Source organism: Bombyx mandarina, chromosome 24 (genome assembly GCF_030267445.1).
Source record: "Bombyx mandarina strain Sakado chromosome 24, ASM3026744v2".
NCBI classification, from domain to species: Eukaryota; Metazoa; Arthropoda; class Insecta; order Lepidoptera; family Bombycidae; genus Bombyx; species Bombyx mandarina.
The window spans coordinates 2,041,007-2,062,819 of record NC_143230.1 but is presented as its reverse complement, the minus strand read 5'-3'; the positions used below and the strand labels follow the sequence as shown (position 1 = coordinate 2,062,819).

At 37.5% G+C, this 21,813-nt stretch overlaps 1 protein-coding gene across 1 annotated transcript in view; it reads left to right on the top strand.

The window, feature by feature from the left end:
• Positions 1–21,813, top strand: part of LOC114247866 (lachesin) — a 184,259-nt gene continuing 162,446 nt past the window's right edge. The window contains exon 1 of the mRNA XM_089737983.1: positions 1–138. The gene's annotated coding sequence lies outside the window, so the exon portion shown is untranslated. The remainder of the gene's footprint in view (positions 139–21,813) is intronic.

Genomic DNA, 21,813 nt, shown 5'->3' with positions numbered 1-21,813 from the left:
ACGCGTCACTAGCACTCACACAGACAAGAGCCGCGGCTGTCGGGAAGCGAGCGCCGTGGAAAAATAAAAGTTGAAAGTCGCCTCCAGTTCAGTTGTAACTTCGAGCGCGACGCAACGGTCGCGTCAAACGACAAGCCGGTACGTTAAAAAAAAAACGTTTCACCTATAAATAAAATTAAAAGAAAAACTAGGTACCACGTTCCGTTTCACACGAAAAAAAAGTGTCAGTGGCGTGCTGTGAATACATCCTATGTTAAAAAGTGAAATTGAATCGTGCGTTCATTGCATTAGTGGCATATTATTTTATTATTTATGTTATAATAGTACTTTTTGTCTTATTTATCTGAGGAGCGGTAAGCTGTTTATTTTAGGAATACTGTAGACTGTTAGTCTATGTCGGTCGCGTATGGATTAAGTTTTGTATTGAACAAAACTCGCGCCTTGCTGTTCGACAACAATTTCGAAATGTGAATAACCTTTTCACTTCTGAAACACAGGTTACTTTTAACTTAAGACGTTAGGTACCTACTTTTTACCATGACGCCGGCTTTAAGGCTTACTAATCTATATATTAATACGTGAAGCAAAAACTTTGTATCCCTTTTTACGAAAATTGCGCGGACGGAGGAGTATGAAATTTTTCCCACTTATAGAGAATATAGAGAAGAAGTGCACAATGCTAATTTTTTTTTTGAATAATGGATAAAAGATACATTAAATCAATAAAGAAAACATTACACACACTACATACCATGTATTTGACGCACACACGCATGTATACTATTTATTGTCAAACTTTTGTTCTTGACGTCTCTTGTCAAATTGAGAATAGAATATGGTTTGTCATTGTTAATATTTTTTATAGTGTAGTCTTGGCGAAATTTGTGATTATAGAAGTATAAAATGCCATCATAATAGTGTACAAACTTACAATTCCAATTAATTATAGTCGAATTTCGACTACTGCGGGACCACTAGTTCATTTCAAATTCCAGTTTATGACATTGTTATTTCTGTAATCTAGCCAAATTTATTTTTACGTTTTGACCTGCCCCAAATTATAAATTCAAAGATGTGAGTCACTTACTAGTTAGACTGAATTCTCCGAATCTATAGAGCGTAATAAAAATAAAAAGATTTGATAAAAATGTAGTATTCTGAATATCAAACTTAGACTATTTCTTACAATTTTCAAGCGTATTAGATTAAATCCAAATAATATATAACTTCAGAATCGCACAAGTCTTAACGTGGAAGTCTACATATTTTATTCTTCCTACAGCTTCCCGCGTATTATGAATGAAAAATTCCGATTCCATTGACCACGGATCGATCGTATTGTTTGGTCGGATAAGGTCATAAAAAAAAAGAATTAAATTATACGCAGTACTCTTGTGAATCACGCTTTTAAGATTCCTTAAAAATAACTGTTGCTCTTTGCGTATTTGTGCGTCTTCAATGCGGTAGCTGGCTTTGAGAAGGCAAAGTTTTGTGCGGCCCATAGACCACACGAGGTCAATGCCATCTTGGGTCCCGAGAAGGAGTTCTAAAATAATTGCTTTAGATGGCTTCGTCGTGGTAGACGGTATGTTGGCAGCAATTGTTGGCCTGTTGGCTAAGTGGTTGATAACTAGACCATTGGATCCTCATTCGTTGGCCACCAATGTTTGGCATTCGGAGCTGTACTTGTTTGTTCTTGTGCGTTATAGCGTTTTTCTGTATTTAGCTTCTTTATAATATGTTATATTATTTGAAGAGTTGTTATAACGATTTCCGGTCACCGTCTTTGCCGAACCCGTCCCTTGCGACGAAGGTCTCTGCGAGTAAATTAACTCATAGACACAGCCCACTGAGTTTCTCGCCGGATCTTCTCAGTGGGTCGCCATTCCGATTCGATGGTAGTTTCAGCGAAGCACTGCTCTTGCTAGGGCCAGTGCTAGCAACACCTCCGTTTTGAGACCCGCGAGCTCACCTACACACGTTAGGGCGAAGCTGAAATAGCCTCTCAAGGCTATCAGCATAGGTAGGGAAAAAATAACTATATTTACGTATGTCACTTCCATTTTTTTTTATTGCCCTTGTAGGCAGACGAGCATACGGCCCACCTGATGGTGAGTGGTTACCGTCGCCCATGGACTTCAGCAATGCCAGGGGCAGAGCCAAGCCGCTGCTTACCGCTTAATACTCTCCACAGGCCTCGTTTGAAGAAGGGCATGTCATAGCGCTCGGGAAACACCGTGGAGGGGAGCTCATTCCATAGCCGGATGGTACGTGGCCAAAAAAGATTAATAGACATATGTAATTAAAACTATTTTATTGGTATAGTTGGTGTTTTTTTACATTACATTATTTCCGAAGTTTTTTGACGTTGTAGCGACTATTACTGTATGATAATGAAATACGCCAATCTCTTGAAAACTAAACGCGCGTCATTATAATGACGTCATAAGTATTATATATCATCAGGTGGTATAGCGTCTCGTGAATCCACACGGGTAGGTATTACCACCCAGGCTATTTCAGTGAAGCAGCAATGCGTTTCGGATTGAAGGGCAGACGTTGTAACTCAGACTTAGAACTATCTCATCATCAGAGGCAGAACTTATGTAGTTGGTATCTATAGTGTTTCCTGTATTCTGGTGTTTCCTGTCTTATGGCAATAGGAGACTTATATACCTACTTATAAGGGTTTAAATATATAGATACCAGCTATTAGCAGCGGCTTTGCCGATGAGATAGTGCCAGTGTAGTTTCTCGGGAGAAAGAGATGCTTTTTCGGGATAAACGGTAATATATGTCACTTGACCGACTTTAAAAAAAAACATGTCAATCTGTTGCTTCTTTTCGACGTGAAAGAAGGTCAAACTTCACACACAAACATACACACTCTCACAATTATAATGTTAAATAGTTTTGTTAAACACGTCAAACGAATGTTTGCTTCTAACCTTAAGCTCAGCAGTGAGGGCGTTGAATACAGGGCTACTACCGGGTTAGTCATATTTCATGACCGTGTTTGTGAGCATTTGATTTGAATGAATATATTAAAGTTTTAAATTTACAAATGAACGCAAAATAATTCGTGAGTTTATAAATATAATAAAAAAAAGTAGGTTCATGAATACTCATGAGGACTCACGAATGATCACGTGAACTCACGAGTGCTCAGTTTTATATTTATAGCAAAACGGGTTTAATTTACACTCGTTTCCAAATTTAAATTATTTTTTCGTAATTTAAACACAACTAAACTTAACGGAGTGTCATTTAATTAGTATAGAAATTACATACGTAATATTACCGGGAAACATAAATTTTATAAATAGAGATGTGACATGTTTATCGATTTTGTTTTTAATATTCTGCTTAATTTCCAATAGCCGCTCTAACTATATTATATCCATGTTCGTAACGTACATACATTTGATACTAGAAATTAATTATACAGTTGAAACTATCAGTCTGTGTATCAACATTATCATAATTCTCCTGTCCTTCTTCTCCCAGTCACCTGGGGTGGGCGCTACATGTTTTCTCCTTCCATACTTCTCTATCTTTCCTACATAATATATCGTCTTTCACGCAGCCTATGTATCTATGTATAATTACAAATATCTGTTACGCAGAACGTAGCTCAATGTATGATGGACGCATGCTTAGTTTTTAACCGAAATAAAAAAAGACGGAGGTAATCAATTTGCTGTTTTTTTTTTGGGTGTCATCTCAGAACTTTTTTCTCGGTGGGCTATATCGATTTTTTTGTTTGTATATATAACTAGTGTTTCTTATTTAGTGCCATTTTATTAATATCCGACCTTAATGACGCATATTCAATAGTTTTCCATGATGATTGATACTCTTTTTGGAACGAAGTTCCTTACGGCAGGCTTGGAGGAGATAGGGATTTTGCTGCGCGACCGAACTGAGAAAAATGTGATAGTAAAAACCGTAAGAAAAAGTCGGTGGAATAAGGCCTTGTTTTCCGCACAGCGATATTTCACCGCGCCATTTTTGCTGCGCGACCGAACTGAAAAAAATGTGATAGTATAAACCGTAAGAAAAAGTCCGTGGAATAAGGCCTTGTTTTCCGCACAGCGATATTTCACCGCGCGATTTTTTTCTCTGATTTTTTTTTTTTATATGGAACTCCGTTCCTATCCGGTGTCCCACGACCCCACACATCTTTTTATTTTGTTAAAGTCGGTTTTTTTTGCTAAGCTTTTCTATTATATTGTCATCATACGAAATTTGAATTACTTCATGCAACGTAGCGATACAATGCGATATCTAATAATTACCACAGTATGTATGCCACTTAAGAAGCATTCACCAAAAATCTTTCGTTTCCGGTAAGATAAACACATTTCTCCGTCTTCAAGTCTCGAAGTAAAAATCAATGGGTTATTATTTTTATTTTTATATTTCTTCTTTCTTTTTTGGCAACGGTATACATACCACGTGTTTCTAATTTAGAATAGTCTCGTTACGAAAATAAAACAGTGCTACTGAACTTTAAGATGGCTGACAGTTTCTTGAACTAGAAAATGTATTGAAGCGAAACAAAACAGTTTTTTTTATTGGGTTGTTGTTTTTTAATATTTTGTTAAGCGCTGTTGATTTTACGTAGGAAACTAATTTCTTAATTTGAACTAGCCCCCCTTTTATTCTAATCAGTTTTGCGATGATATTTTGTAATTATGAGTGTTCTTGACTTATTGGCGGGAACGCAAAAACGTTTTTTTTTGTTTTTTTTTTACTGGTAGTAGGACCTCTTGTGAGTCCGCGCGGGCGGGTACCACCACCCTACCTATTTCTGCCGTGAAGCAGTAATGCGTTTCGGTCTGAAGGGTGGGGCAGCCGTTGTAACTATACTGAGACCTTATAACTTATATCTCAAGGTGGGTGGCGCATTTATGTTGCAGATATCTATGGGCTCCAGTAACCACTTAACACTAGGTGGGCTGTGAGCTCGTCCACCCATCTAAGCAATAAAAAATAGAAATAAACTCGGAACACAAAGAACGGTGACCGCTGCTTGAAGAGTCTAAGAGCTTAGAGAATGGGCCTTAATGAAAATTCCAACAACAATAACATGACTATATTTTTCGAAGCCGATAAAATAGTGTTTTACAGTTGATCTAGACTAGAACAAATATATATTCGCGACAACACGTTATCAATAAATAAAATTAACAAATAATTAATTCCAAAGCAAATATCTTGTTTAACGAATAACACAACGAAACCTTGAATGCGGGATGTGTTAGCTATGAATATTATGTTAATACTTTTTCTGGTTTAGGTATAATAGCATTGTTAAGTTTTTTTTTTTAAATTGTAGTAAAACTTCTTCAGCTGTATGTATATGTATGTATATAAATTTACATATATTATTTTTTTACAAAACTTTAAATTTATTATGGTTTTTTTTAATGCGAAATGAATTTGATTAATTTTCAGAGGAAGAGAGAAAGAAAATGTGCGCGCGCACCTCTCTTTAAACGTAACTATCTGTCTCTCTTTATACCTTTACTAACTAGTATATATCCCTTTCAACTTTCGTTCGCCTCGCCCGATCACACTTTTCGTAACGCTCTCGTCACGCATTCACCAGCTTAGCCCCCCAAGCGTAAAGAACTTTTACTTCGAAACTAGAGCGAGTTATCAATGCAATTGTATAAAACTCATAAATTGCGTTATCGCAACGATTATAATGGATGCGTTAATGTATCCTCGACCTTGGCGTTCTTGTAAACATGCGTAACAAACATCGCTGTGCTGTGAATAAATATATAAATACATATCTATTTATTATATCGATTTTATTCTATTGTCATGACTGTTATGCGAGTCACACATTTAACGTTTGAGAATTTTTCAATTTCGAACGAAGATGTTTTTTTTTCTTCTTTTGAAAATAGCGTTTACTTTTTGCCAATGACGTAATGTTATTTTATGATGATATTGTCTCTCAGATCTCTGTTCAAAAAAGGCGAGATGTCAAAATAATTTGTTCAATTATTTTATTGAATTTTCTTCGATTTGAAGTACCGTAATGATTAAATTGTGATAGGCAAAGAGTGTGTTTCCGTCTGTGAGTCATTGGAATATATTTTCTCGGTCATTAACTTACGTTTTTCGGCCTTCGATCTTAGTATTACAATTTTTTTTTTTTTTAATGTTATTTATTTTAACAATATGTATTTAGCGACAACATAGTTCGTACCTATACTGACTGCGATTGAGACAGAGATACTTTGATATGAGGAGACACTTTTAGAGTGCTAAGAAGTAGTAACGCGTTTCGGTTCGAAGTTTGACCAGTCGTATTTGCCTAAGAACGCAACCTGTCTAAATTTTGTGCTTAATGTAGTCGAGGTATATCGCTCAGAATTAACCATGGAAGGAAATGCGTTGAATGCAGTTAGTTTATGGTGAATTTGAGATGATTAGATCACCTCGAACAATTCCTTAGAACATATCTGCGGTTGTGAACGCAAATATTATGTATTCAGATTTTCTCGGTGGTTTATGGCTCTACAAGCATCGGTCACCGTCGTTGTCGCCAGAGTTGGACGAGGGAACTAACCCATAGACACAGCCCACTGAGTTTCAGTGGATCTTCTCAGTGGGTCGCGATTCCGATCCGGTGCTAGATTCTGCGAAGCACTGCTCTTGCTAGGGCCAGTGTTAGCAACACCTCCGGCTTGAGCCCCGTGAGCTCACCAACGCATTAAGGTGAAGCTGAAATAGCCTCTCAAGGCTATCAGCAATTTTGAATATTTTAATAGCTGTTCTAGATGGCGTTGATTATAGTTTCTTTTTGAACTTTTTCTGTACTATCTGTGCACTTTTTGAGACCATTCAACTACTAGTCGTGGATGTTGAAATCGAGCGATTTTACAACCACTGAGCTATAAGCACCTCTATTTAACCCTTGTTGTAATAGACAGCTGAGCCTCGTGGGATAATCTAACCTTGAAAATCAGCAAACATTAGGGATCAGACAAAGGGTTGTGTCACCTGAGAACTCGGCATATCAACAACGTTCTTAATAGCCAAGGTGTGAAGGGTTGTGTAGGGCTGTCACTAACTGGCTGACTTAACATGTAATTGTTTACGTTTGCATTTTGATTCTGTGTTTTAAAAAAATAAAAAAATTGTAGTAAAAAAACATTATTTAAAAAAAATAATTAATTGACATAATATTAACTTTAGGATAAATTTTTATTAGCTATGTTGCCCCAAAAAGTATATGGGTGATGAACTTTAAAACTGTATTAAATTATTTATTGAATTAGTTACTCAATTATTTCACAGCCAAACGAACAATACGCAAGTTATGTCCTCATTTGCGCGTAAGAAATTGCAGACGTGCGTTTACGAAATGAAACTAATACAAGAGACGACCCTAAGGTCTCGCCAAAAAAATGCACCGACAAAAAATTAACAGGATGAGCATAAATGAAATTTCACAGATAATTTTAATAACATTTAGCGTAATTGGATATAATATAGGGGTGGCGATATAATAGATTGGCAATTCATTGAAACAGAAATATTTAAATAGCTCATGAATACTGACTATGTTGCACAGTGACTACCGAAACACGTATTGATAAAAACACTCGCACGCCATCTGTTGTTGTTAAGACGGGAACCTCCGTTGACATACCAGCGGTTCGAAGCTGACTGTACCAAGTCAATCTGTTTTTTTTTCCTGCCTAAGCTGATAGCCTTGAGCCAGCGTAACCTTAACTAGTAGGTGAGCTCGCGGGGCTCATACCTGACGACGTTGCTAACAGGAACCCTAGCAAGAGCCGTGCTTCGCAGAATCTACTACCGGATCGGAATCGCGACCCACTGAGAAGATCCGGCGACAAACTCAGTGGGTTTATGTTTAAAGCACATTTAAGTACACATTAAGATTCCAAATAAAACAAGTCAGCATCGCTGAAGATTTACAAACTAACACAAAATTTTATTTTAACAAAAAAAGAGGTACTAGCAGACCCGGCCACACGTTGCTGTGGCTAAGGTTTTTGTATCTAAATAACACGTGGCCGGCTATGCTAATACCAAAAATTAACAAAGTAAAAACAATTGGATTTCACTGTATTGCGTTTACTATGAGATAAATTTCACTTATACTTTAGCCTCAACAACACGTGATGTCTATGCCATTAAATTGTGGCTTCTGTTAAACGTTGGTATTTTTAACACAGCGCCATCTATGAGATATTAATGTCAGACAGTATTACAATTGTCTGTAAAAACTGATTTACACTTCATACAAAGTTTACATTGGCGGACTTAATGCCTAAGGCATTCTCTACCAGTCAACCAAAAGCAGTGTAGAGTAAATAAAGTGCTGATTTTTAGATTTATGAATTACTTACAATGAATAACAATAATCAACATAAGAAATCATTTTATTGTTAATTAATGAATATTGGGACCATTAATCGAAATAAAAACCATCCTATGGCCTAAGTTGGAACAAAAGACATATTTAAAAAAAGAGAAGTTAAAATCGGTTCAGTAGTTTAGGTGTCCATCGCGGACAAACAACGTGACACGTAATTTATATAGATATAGGTATATCGTGTGTGAGCAAAACGATTATTAAATTATCGTGAAGAACAATGCACTACGCGTATCGATTTTTGTCTTCTTATCACAATGTTATCAATTGATAAAATCGGTTTGGTAAAATACGAAATAACCAAAGTCCAAAACCATATACAAAATTGAGAAATACTTAAGTCAAAAGCGTAAGGTACGTTTTTGTTCGACAAATCGAGTTCGAGATGTTGTTTAGGTAATTCAGTATTCGATGATCTCCATGTTTGAATACAAGCACTAAGATTAAACGTGTAAGTTAATTAAAACGCGCCCTGGATGGTTTAGATTCACAAATCAGCCCGGCAGATGGCGCTGCAGTCGGTGTATAGGCTATTTATCTATACTGCAACTAAACGGCTGGATCGACTAGAATGAATTTTTGCAGGACAACGTCTGTCGGGTCCGTTAGTTTTATTGTAATGTACCGTCACTATTTTCGAAATTATCACTCATGAGCTCCTTAAAAAATCCTGTGGAACTGTTTTGTTATTAATTCCATTCGGATGATGATCAATAAATCAAAAATGCCATGTGCGCAAGTATTGAATTTCATTATTTAATTTATAGCACACGTATGAATCCGAATATTCAAGATTATTTGCGATACGTGAATTACTCGGAATACTATCTATACTTGAAATTTTGTTTATTGAAAAATCAAATCACAATAGAATTGGCAGTATGAAAGCGTAAGTCAGTGTCACGTGTAAACAAAAATAAGAATTTCGTTATTTGAACATTGGCAACATTGATAAGTGTCATTAATGTTTCTTAGAAATTATGGAGGGTAGAGGTAGGGCGAACCGTCTCATGTGGGAGATGCTTGAAAAAGTGTCCCACTTTCAGCACTAAATAACAGTTCAAAAATCCTCCAGATCCGACGTTACCAGTTCATAAAATCACTAAAAAAACGTCAGATGTATCAAAAAAATACGTTGCCAATTCTGAAAAACGTCATGTAATTTTCGACCTAAATATCACGTTGCCGCGAAAACGTTTTAATCGATCGATACAAAACCGGTACTTGAATCGGTTAAGGTATCGAGGTAACCGCTGGTACGGGACAAACAAAAACCGACATTCGCCAAATTCGTACACGGAAAATCCTTAAAGTTTCTTGTGGTTTTTGTTGTGGTGTAATTTCTCTTTATAAGGTTCACCGACCTTGATTATGCAAATAATTAATGAATATTTACGGTATTGCTTTCGCATTTCGTGATTCAAAAAAGGAATCGGTTAATTGTTTTTATTTCGCGCATTTTGGCGCATGACGCGAAAGTGCTTGATTGAAGGTTGTGTAATAGGGCTGAAGGGCTATCTATATATTTTTAAGGGACTTTTTTGAAACTATACAGGAGAGCAATTTAAAGTGTAAAATTTGGAAAAAATACCATAACAAAAAAAACTTCTTCAACTATTTGACTCAATTGAAGGTAAACTCTATTGAAGTTCAAATAAAAAGATGTGTGGTATCGTGGGACACCGGATAGGAACGAAGTTCCTTATTATAAAAATATTAATTTTAAGTTCTATTCGAGGTATAAAGAAAATAAAACTGGAGGTTTCGCAACAACCCAAGGTCATTCGGTAATGTGCGAACTTATTGTGGTACACTTCATTCACGGTTGCTTGCATAAAAGTTAGTGTATTGCGCAAACGAACGCTCTGGGATCGTGGTTAATGAATGACAAAAAAACCTCCATGTTATTTTTTGTACGTTATTATAAAGTTGAGTCGTATACTGTGTGCATTACTAATTTGTACGTTATTACAAAGTTAAGTCGTACACTGTGTGCATTACTAATAATAATCTCACGTTACGGACGTTTTTCCCGGTTAGGGTACCCCTGCGCATCGTCCCATAAGGAAATTCGTTCCAAAACTTAAAAAGGTTCATCATAGAAAACCACCTTTCAATATGTAATTTCTTTCTTTAGTTACAATATCTTACTACGAGTATTCTGACTTATCACGCGTCGCTTAGAAGGATTTTACATTAATAAAGGAACACGCGCGAATTTATTATAATGAATTTTTGTTGCTGTTTTCAATATAATATTTTAGTCGTTACGAAATTACGATTTTCGTGGTGACTGACGTGTTTGCGTACGAAACCCGATGAAAACATTACGATTGAATCGTAAAATAATTTTAATTAATTAAGTAATTTTAATTGATCATCTCATCTCCTTTTTCTCGCACCTCCCGCCATCGGAGCAGAATTCATCCATATTATCTGAAGCCACTGTGTCCATCGACAGTGCGTTTCCAGAGGTCTTTTTTGCCACGCACCATCCGGCTATGGAATGAGCTCCCCTCCACGGTGTTTCCCGAGCGCTATGACATGTCCTTCTTCAAACGAGGCTTGTGGAGAGCATTAAGCGGTAGGCAGCGGCTTGGCTCTGCCCTAACATTGCTGAAGTCCATGGGCGACGGTAACCACTCATCATCAGGTGGGCCGTACGCTCGTCTGCCTACAAGGGCAATCAAAAATAAATAAATAAAACAGTAATGTACTTTCTCGGTACACCCTAAAACCGTTCAAAAGTATAAGATCAATGACATGTTCAATTGACAGGTCTCGTCGGCCGCTAGTGCTGGGACATAAAACCGGTTATGTAGATCGATCCGAGTTGTTGATTCACCGCCACCCGTGCTCGTAATCAATGGAATATCCAAGAGATACTCGTTTTTGTTTAACCGCGTTTGGTTTTGCGAGATTATTTATTTTTTACTAGCTGACCCGACAGACTTCGTAGTGCCTCAATCGATAAATAAAAGACCGACGGGGGACACATCAAAGGAAAAACAAATTTGTTATTTTTATTTAATTTGGAACATTTTCATATTTTTCTACCTTTTATACTTTCTCTGGACTTTCACAAATAATTCAAGACCAAAATTAGCCAAATCGGTTCAGCCGTTCTCGAGTTTTAGCGAGACTAACGAACAGCAATTCATTTTTATATATAGAGATTGGAGCGTAGTCATTGAAACGAATGCGCGACAGTAATTTTCTTTGCTCTGTCTGTATTGCTGTAGACAAGCTGTACTAGTGATGGGCTGTGACGGGTCAGTACCATTATCAATCCTATACGCTGCGAGTAAGGTACCGTGTTTTTTTTATTGCTTAGATGAGTAGACGAGCTCACAGCCTACCTGGTGTTAAGTGGTTACTGGAGCCCATATACATGTACGACGTAAATGTGCCACCCACCTTGAGATAAGTTCTAAGGTCTCAGTATAGTTACAACGGCTGCTCCACCCTTCAAACCGAAGCGCATCACTGCCAACCTTCAGACCGAAACGCATTACTGCTTCACGGCAGAAATAGGCAGGGCGGTGGTACCTATCCGTGCGGACTCACAAGAGGTCCTACCACCTGTGAATCTTTAAGAGTCTCTCTAACAAAGGTCGGCATCTTCGGACATAAAATTCAATTATTACTCTCAAGGGAATATGCATTTGATCTTTCCACTATTTATAAATCAATTACTAATCGGTTTGGCTTTCGCTTGGACTGTGGACTTTGTTGAAACTTCGTTGGATGAAACTTTAAAGTACCATAGTACGCATAGTGCGCGTGGGTCTCAAGTACCATAGTACGCACTAGTGGGCATTCCAGCAAGCGTTCTTTTTCTTCTGCGTTCCAATTTGTAGGGGGGCGGGAAGCTAAATACAATTGACATTTCGACCTCATGTCTGTCATTAGAACAAACATCATTAATGTCATTGACCAAACACTCGTAAGCGTTTACACACATAACCGCAATCTTACATTCGTGATCACGCATGGCGATTTATTTACGCGTAATATCGATAATATTGTGTATTTATAGTAAAAATCGATAGCGTTCCCGCTCAAAGTCAACTCTAATCGATAACTTATCTTGCATTACGTCAACTGCCCGTCAGACAGCGTGACAACCGGCCGAGATCAGTTCGTATATTGCGAGTTTTTAATAATCTTTTATTAGCTTCAGAGTTTGTAACGGAATCTTTGAACATGATTTTGACCCCCTTTAAAACGTCGGATTAACTCGAAATTTGGTATACTTATTAAAGGATAGATGAAAAATCAATATTTAAAAAGAAAAAAAAAATTATAGTTTAAATTAATTATTAAAAATAGTGTAAGAAAAAATGATTTTAATGTAAAAAAAAGCGTGTTTTTAATTCAAATTTACTAAAATTTATTTTCTATTTTTTAGTTGGATTTTCTATAAAAGCGTATTTTGTTAGTTTTTTCTAAACTATTATTTATTTAACATTCTCGATAGCGTAAAAGTTAATTCAAATTTGTATGCAGTTGGAACAGGGCCCCTAGCGGCAAACTTAGGCGAACGCTCCAACTCCATACCAATCGGAGTTAACTCTTACGATATCGAGAACGTTAAAAAACTCTCACTAAGCACACCGGTCGTAGCCGTAAATCTGTAAAGCGTACATACATCACTTTAGTTCGCTACTGTTTTTTTATTGGATACATGGGTGAAAGAGCTCACGGCCCATTTGGTGTTAATTGGCGGCTCATAGACATCTACAACGTAAATTCCGCCACCCAACTTGAGATAAGAGTTCTAATGTCTCAGTATAGTTACAACGGCTGCCCCTCCAAACCGAAACGCATTACTGCTTCACGGCAGAAATAGTGGTGGTATCTACCCGTGCGGACTCACAAGACGTCCTACCACTATTTCTTAAGAGACCAGGAATCGTCTAGATTAGGGCGCCCTACTGTTTTTGGGTTGTTGGCCAGATGCGCTAACTTTTTTACTACCATTGAAACAACATGAACTTCTTACCATTTAGCCACCACTCAAGCAATGCCAGGGTATTAACTGAGTCATTGCCTATCGCTTAGAGTAAAATTTTCACCCCCTAGATGCGGGGACCTCGCCGGGGTTCAGCCCCAGCCTAGAAAAACAAGGGGTACTTTTTTTTACTTTGAAGAAGGGTTACCATTCCAGGACAGAATGGGAAGTCGCTAAAAAAAAACTGTCGAAACCACAGAGAATACAGCTCCCTATTGCAATCAAATATGTTTCCTCTATCGGTTCGATTAATAATTTTTTTTTTAAGGAAATAAAATTGTTGTTTTATCGTCTTATAGTGATAAACCTTGACCTCACCGAATAATAAGTTCCGTGGAAAACTATCGGACTACTATGTGACTATGATTATGTTAATTTAATATACTTAGTATTTCGCTATTCGCAAAACGATTTCGTGGAATTATTGTGTTTGTATTTCATACCGAAATGTGACGAGTATTCGAGATTCACTGGGAGATTTTCTGGAATTCGACTTGTCTTTAACTGCACTTTTTACACGATATTTCCAAAGCTGCGAGTATTTTACAGTTTTCGTAGTAGCGGACGAATCAAATGTTATGCGTCGTATATTTGAATAATCTTGTTACTACCGTCCATTTTTGAAAAAAAACGTGCGTGCGTACAAAGTACACATGTCAGAAGTGAAACTTTTTTGGCGAACTAATTTACAAGTCTTGCTTATATTTATACAAATCTAAAACTTTAGATTTCCGAGACTTAGAGGAAGGGAAAAAGGAAGATATGTTCCCGCCAAAAGTCTGTCAAATGTCAATCTCAAACCTCAGTGTTGACAGTCACATTATGTTTAGATTTCTAAATTGTAAATGACTAATATTTTGCCAATTGAATTGACTAATTTAATTTCATGCTATTTGATTAATGTTCCAAATTCTTTTCATTTCATTTCAGTTCCTATTAACATTTTTCACAAAAAAATTATAAAATATTAGGCTGTATGGTATGATACATTTGCCTTTCCAGTTGGAAAAATACAACAACTACTGACATTTGACAAGTACTTAATTTCAATAGTAGTTTGATGTCACTTCCGTCGCATACCTGCGTGACGTTCTGTAAAAATTTTACCCTCATGCGCCTAAAGAAGTTACACTTCAAAAATATTCTAGACTTTTAAATTTTATTTTGCAAAGAATAAATGAATACGGTGTTGAGGCCGGGCAGTTTATTTGATTCCGGTTCTCATCTTCAATGTTAAGAAGACTCTAGATTCTCTATTAAAGTTAGGAAGTTTTTATTTATTTTTATCACATCGCGCAGAATACTTAGCGAACATTTGGATTATCTCAAATCTTATGAAACCGTTGGTACCAATGCCTTGAAAAAATAAAACAATTATTTGTCTAGAAATTAAATTCAATAAGTCCATTACAATCTCGTGCTGGCCAAAACTTCATTCATCTAAAGATTATAAGTAATAATAAATAACTGCGAACAAATTACCTACGGCCATCTATCTAGTCCCAAATTAAGTTTCCCTGTGTTACGGGTTCCAGAGGCGGAGAGTAAACAAAACTTCACACGAATGTTTGCCCGATGTGAGAATCGAACCCACGACCCTCAGCGCCGCAGTCAAGAGCGCTGTCCAATGCGCCACCGAATCAGTCATTTAATTCGTACTTCCTCGTTTTTCTTGCCTTTAAATATGACTCAGCGCACAAAACCGCTCTCTTTCGATCAATACACACAACGACCTTATTTATATATTGTGAAATATCACGAGCTCCCGGAGGTTAATAGAACAACTCATATATGATAAAGTCAATTATTTTATATTATAAAGAGGAAAGATTTGTTTGTTTGTTTGTATTGAATAGGCTCCGAAACTACTGAACCGATTTTAAAAATTATTTCACTGTTTGGAAGCTACACTATTCCCGAGTGACATAGGCTATATATAATCTTCTTTGAATAAAATTAGGGATCGTTACTAAAACTCCAATAATGTAAGCCAAGGTGTAAAAAAATTACCTAAACGTCGAACTAATCAATAAGTGTTCTTTTATTTTAAAAAACAAAACAACGTCAAATATCGTTGAAATTTTTGTTAAAGACCCGAGCGGAGCCAGAACGGCCCGCTAGTATATGATAAAGTCAATAAACTTAAGATTTATCGGTATTTATATTAATGTTTAGAGTTATCGATTGTGAAGAAGACTGTACTTACGATTCACCTATACGTATGCGTGTTTTGAATAGGGATAATTGCAGTAATCACTAGAAGTTTTAGTGAGGACCGCAAAGAAATAAACGGTTTAAACGGGGGCTCTATTATGCATAGAGCTATTTTTACTAGTGGTGGGTAGTGAGTCCGCTCGGTAAGTACCACTACCCTGTCTATTTCGGTCGTGAAGCAGTAATACGTTTCGGTTTGAAGGGCGGGGCAGCCGTTGTAACTATACTGAGACCTTAGAACTCATATCTCAATTTGGGTGGCGGAATTTACTTTGTAGATGTCTATTTGCTCCGGTAGCCACATAACACCAACCTATGCAATAATAAAAAACTACTTAATCAAAGCTAGGGGCTTTATTATTTATAGTTACAGAGTGATCTGGGCATTTTGATCAAGCTGGAAATATGTAAGACCAAAACACAGCGTACTATTTGTAGGTTGCTATTGTATTTGTTAACAACGGGGTTATCGCTTGAACTATTCGAACTGAACGAAAGTGGTAAGGCAAATCGGACATTGATTGTTTCATTCGTAAAATTGTTATGAAATTGGGTTTGGTATTGACGTGACTGGATGTACTAGACTTCAGCCTTAAGGAAGAAAAATGGCGAAGGTTTTATTTTTTGTATTTGTCCGGTCAATTTCACGTATCACATTGAACTATTATTGATCGAAGCATTGAATGATTTTTTTCAGTAGGTACCACCACCCTGCCTATTTCTGCCGTGAAGCAGTAATGCGTTTCGGTTTGAAGGGTGGGGCAGCCGTTGTAACTATACTTGAGACCTTAGAACTTATATCTCAAGGTGGGTGGCGCATTTACGTTGTGGATGTCTGTGGGCTCCAGTAACCACTTAACACCAGGTGAGCCGTGAGCTCGTCCACACATCTGAGCAATAAAAAAAATAAAAAAAAAATTGCTACCTATTTTAGTAACCTCGAGGGGCTATTCTAGATTCTCCGAATTAGTAGGTGACGTCACGGGGCTCAAATCTGATGACGTTGCTAACACGAACCCTAGCAAGAGCAGTGCTTCGCAGAATCTACCACCGGATCGGAAACGCGACCCACTGATAAAGACCGGCGAGAAAATCAGTGGGCTGTGTATGTAGGTTAATTTACTCGTTGAGCCCTTCGTCGCAAGCGACGGGTTCGACGAGAACGATGACCGGTGCTTGAGGTACCTAAAAGCACCGTTAGTGGATCGGGGGAATCCGAAATGACGCGTGAATGAATAAAATCACAATGCGCATTCATAACGAATTGACAATAATATTAGCTGTTAATAAAACTTCAGGTGGTATGACGTAGGCATCATACGCTGGGGAGCTGCGTTTACTCTTGTCCAAATACTTGAATAGTTTTACAAGTCAAAGTACGATACAGTTTTATGCATTTATGTATGTTTGTGTGTAACGAAATCTTTGAATGTTAATTTCATAGAATTTCGATTAACTTTTTGGAACGAAGTTCCTTACGGCAGGCTTGGAGGGGATAGGGATTTTGCTGCGCGACCGAACTGAAAAAAATGTGATAGTAAAACCGTAAGAAAAAATCAGTGGAAAAAAGTGCGTGGAATAAAACCGTTAAATGAGACGTGCGCAGGCGCGACAGTCGCATACACAAGCGAGTAGTGTATAATACCTTTCTCTTTCTCCCTCTTTCTTTTCGTTCTCTCATCCATTCTCTTTCTTTTATAAATATAAAATATTTTACATTGGTTAATATTGTGTGTACATACTAAAATCTTTGTAAGGTTTTCTAGATTGTCTTTCTTGCTGTTTTTTTTGCAAATTGTGTCGATTCTACATTAGCCGAAGGAACTTCGTTCCTACCTGGTGTCCCACGACACCACATTTTAAATTTATACACATACATAATATATTTACTGGTGGTAGGACTTCTTGTGAGTCCCCACGAGTAGGTACCACCAACTCGCCTATTTCTGCCGTGAAGCAGTCATGCGTTTCGGTTTGAAAGGTGGGGCAACCGTTGTAGCTATACTAAGATCTTAGAACTTATATCTCAAGGTGGGTGGCGCATTTACGTTGTATAAGTCTATGGGTTTCAGTAACCACTTAACACCAGGTGGGCGGTGAGCTCGTCCACTCATTTAAGCAGCACACGCATCAAGAGCCGATGACGATACAATCATTTAATAAGTTCGATCTAATATTATTATTAATTAGTTGCCACCAATAGATTTCCTTATTAGATCTAACGTTTTGGCTCAGGATGCGCTTGCCTTCTACGCGATCCGGAATTGTGAGGATGTCTAATTCATGTCAGAGAGACCGCGTGATGAATCCAAAGAAGCTCTTAACACATTCTTGACAGATAAAAGATACCTCTTCTTGGATGTTTAACTCTAATGCCAGGGGCAGAGCCAAGCCGCTGCCTACCGCATGCTGAAGTCCACGGGCGACGGTAATCACTCACCATCAGGAGGGCCGTATGCCCGTCTGCCTACAAAGGCAATTAAAAAAAAATGTACTTGTAAGTTCTCGTGACAGTCCATGGTATTCTTTGGTAATTTCATTTATATCGTCCGAATTTGAAATGCAAATTATCCGGTGATTTCCATCGATCATATGTATGTACTTATTACAACAATGAACTGAATTATTCATTCAATTATCATGATGAATGAACGCAAATCATTAACAATCGAATTGGGTCGTATCGTATTGCGTGTGATTCAATTAATTAAACGGATAAATTTTGTTTGTTAGGCAGTTTGTTTGTTACGCGTCATTGCTGATGTTTTGTAAAATTGCAACATACGTAACTGTATAACTGTAATAATTTATTATTTATTATTATTAAAACAATCTATATCTATACTAATATTATAAAGAGGAAAGATTTGTTTGTTTGTTTGTTTCGAATAGGCTCCGAAACTACTGGACCGATTTGAAAAATTCTTTTTCCATTAGAAGCCGACATTGTCCTTGATGAACATAGGCTACTTTTTTTTATTTTTTTTAATTTTTTTTTTTGATTTCAAGTGGGTTTTAATGTTTCCGAAGCGAAGCGAGGGCGGGTCGCTAGTCTTGAATAAGATGACACCGGTCTGAATGTTGTTGTTTGGAATTTGTATATATATATTTTTTTTAATTGCTTAGATGTGTTGACGATCTCACGGCCCACCTGGCGTTAAGTGGTCACCGGAGCCCATAGACATCTCCAACGTAAATGCGCCACCCACCTTTGAGATATAAGTTCTAAGGTCTCAAGTATAGTTACAACGGCTGCCCCACCCTTCAAACCGAAACGCATTACTGCTTCACGGTAGAAATAGGCAGGGTGGTGGTACCCACCCGCGCGGACTCACAAGAGGTCCTACCACCAGTATTTACGCAAATTATAATTTTGCGGGTTTCATTTTTATTACACGATGTTATTCCTTCACCGTGAAAATCACCGTGGTATTAGTTTTAACAGTACAGTTAATAAAACTTATCTTGAAAATGTCGTTAGCAAGATTCAGGCGGTGATCTATGATTGCTGGCGTCATTTTATTATTACGATTATTATTTATAATAAAATAATCTACAATTAACAAAATAAACAAAATCAAATACGGTACGCGAACCGCTCGATGTCTCTTACGACGAAGGGCTCGACGAGTAAATTGACCCACAGACACAACCCACTGAGTTTCTCGCCGGATCTTCTCAGTGGGTCGCGTTTCCGATCCGGTGGTAGACTCTGCGGAGCACTGCTCTTGCAGGGTTCGTGTTAGCAACATCGCCAGGTTTCAGCCCCGTGAGCTCACCTACTAGTTACGGTAACTCTGATACGGTCTCTCTAGACCATCAGCTTGGGTAGGAAAAAAATAAGTCTCTTGAAAGCAAATGTCAAGTGTGACTGACGTCAGAGCGACCCAGAAACCCGTCAAAAACCTTCGATTGCCCATGTAAATAGGTTAGTATAATTTCGACGCGTCCGTCAGTAAACACGCAAAGCAAACGAACAAACAGACAAATAGTGGCAATGTCACGTTCGTTTTCAACTGGCGACTGGCGCGGAGATTGTCCGTTTGTCATTTACTTAGTGAGTTGGGTAAATATTGTGGAGCACAAATGCCTATATCGAGGATTAAAAGGTAATTTGGTTTAAGCGACATTTTCGGAACTTTACAGAAGAGCTATTTAAAATGTAAAATTTGGCAAAAATATCATAACCAAAAAAAAACCTAATTCGGCTATTTCAATGGAGTAAACTTAATTGGAGTTCCATTAAAAATATCGAGCTGTTGGTGCTAATCACTACATAGAGGATAAAACAAAGTCGCTTTCTCTGTCCCTATATCTGTCTGTCCCTATGTATGCTTAAATCTTTAAAACTACGCAACGGATTTTGATGCGGTTTTTTTTAATAGATAGTGATTGAAGAGGAAGGTTTACATGTATAATAACATCCATTAAATAGTGAAGAAATCAATAATAAGTTACAGTTTCCGAAGCAAAGCGAGGGCGGGTCGCTAGTCTATATCTATACTAATATTATAAAGAGGAAATATTTGTTTGTTTGTTTGTTTCGAATAGGCTCCGAAACTACTGGACCGATTTGAAAAATTCTTTTTCCATTAGAAGCCGACATTGTCCCAGATGAACATAGGCTACTTTTTAAAAAAAAAAATATTTTATTTTTTTGTTTTCATGTGTGTTTTAATGTTTCCGAAGCGAAGCGAGGGAGGGTCGCTAGTATTAAATAAAACGGCAAACATAAATGTCGCGTGTTAAGCGAAATGTCGCTAAAAACAAAATAACCTTTCACCTCCTTAATACATTATTTTACAAAGAGAAACGCACGACTGCTTTGTAGCCAAAAAACAAAATAGAATATGCTACTTATTATTATTTACTGGTGGTTGGACCTCTTGTGAGTCCCCGCGGGTGGGTACCACCGCCCTGCCTATTTCTGCCGTGAAGCAGTAATGCGTTTCGGTTTGAAGGGTGCGGCAGCCGTTGTAACTATACTGAGACCTTAGAACTTATATCTCAAGGTGGGTGGCAGCATTTACGTTGTAGATGTCTATGGGCTCCAATAACCACTTAACACCAGGTGGGCTGTGAGCTCGTCCACCCATCTAAGCAATAAAAAAATAAAAAAATAAAAACTAATTCGGCTATTTCAATGGAGTAAACTTAATTGAAGTTCAATCAAAAATATCGAGTTGTTGGTGCTAATATCGAATAAAACGGACCTTAAATTACAAAGATAATTGTCGCGTATTTGGCGAAATGTCGCTAAAAATAAATAACCTTTCACCTCTTAATATATTATTTTACAAAGAGAAACGCATGACTGCTTTGTAGCCAAAAAAAAATAGAATGTGTTACTTACTCGACCTTGCAAAAATGCTTTAAATTATGAATCTTTAAAATTTCACACACGATGTTTCCTCGAGTGATTGTATGGATAGTTTTAACAGAAAACATGCCACCAGTTACTGTTTCTTACTGATTAGGCCGCTCACGCTAATTTTGTGTATGTCACGGGTATTTTCTCAGTTTTTAGCGAGCTTCCGAAACACTTGTATAATTTGTAATGTTGGAAACAATAAAACTTTTAGTCGTCTTATAATAAATAATCGCGAAATAATAATCGTGAATGAGAAAATCGTTCGTAAAAGATGCGGTAGGCAGCGGCATGGCTCTGCCCCTGGCATTGCTGAAGTCCATGGGCGACGGTAACCACTCACCATCAGGTGGGCCGTATGCTCGTCTGCCTACAAGGGCCATAAAAAAAAGAAGATTCGTTGTAAATACAGCAAAGCACTGCTCTTGCTAGGGCCAGTTTTAGAAACTCCCAAGTTAATCCCGTGAGCTCACCTATTTATTACGCTATCAGCGAATAGATAGAGGGAAAAACGATAAAACAGAAGCATTTTTTTTCCAAATGTTGACAGGATGAAAGGCGATTGCACGCAGCAGAGATGCGAATGTTGCGATGGATGTGTGGAGTAACGAGAACGGATAGAATACGGAATGAATATGTTAGAGGAAGTCTGAAAGTGGCACCTGTCACAGAGTAGCTGAGAAGTGCGCGTTTGGGATGGTATGGACGTGTGATGAGACGAAATGAAAATGAGGTTGGTAAGAGAATGTTAACTATGAATGTGGAAGGATATAGAGGAGGAGGTAGACCTAA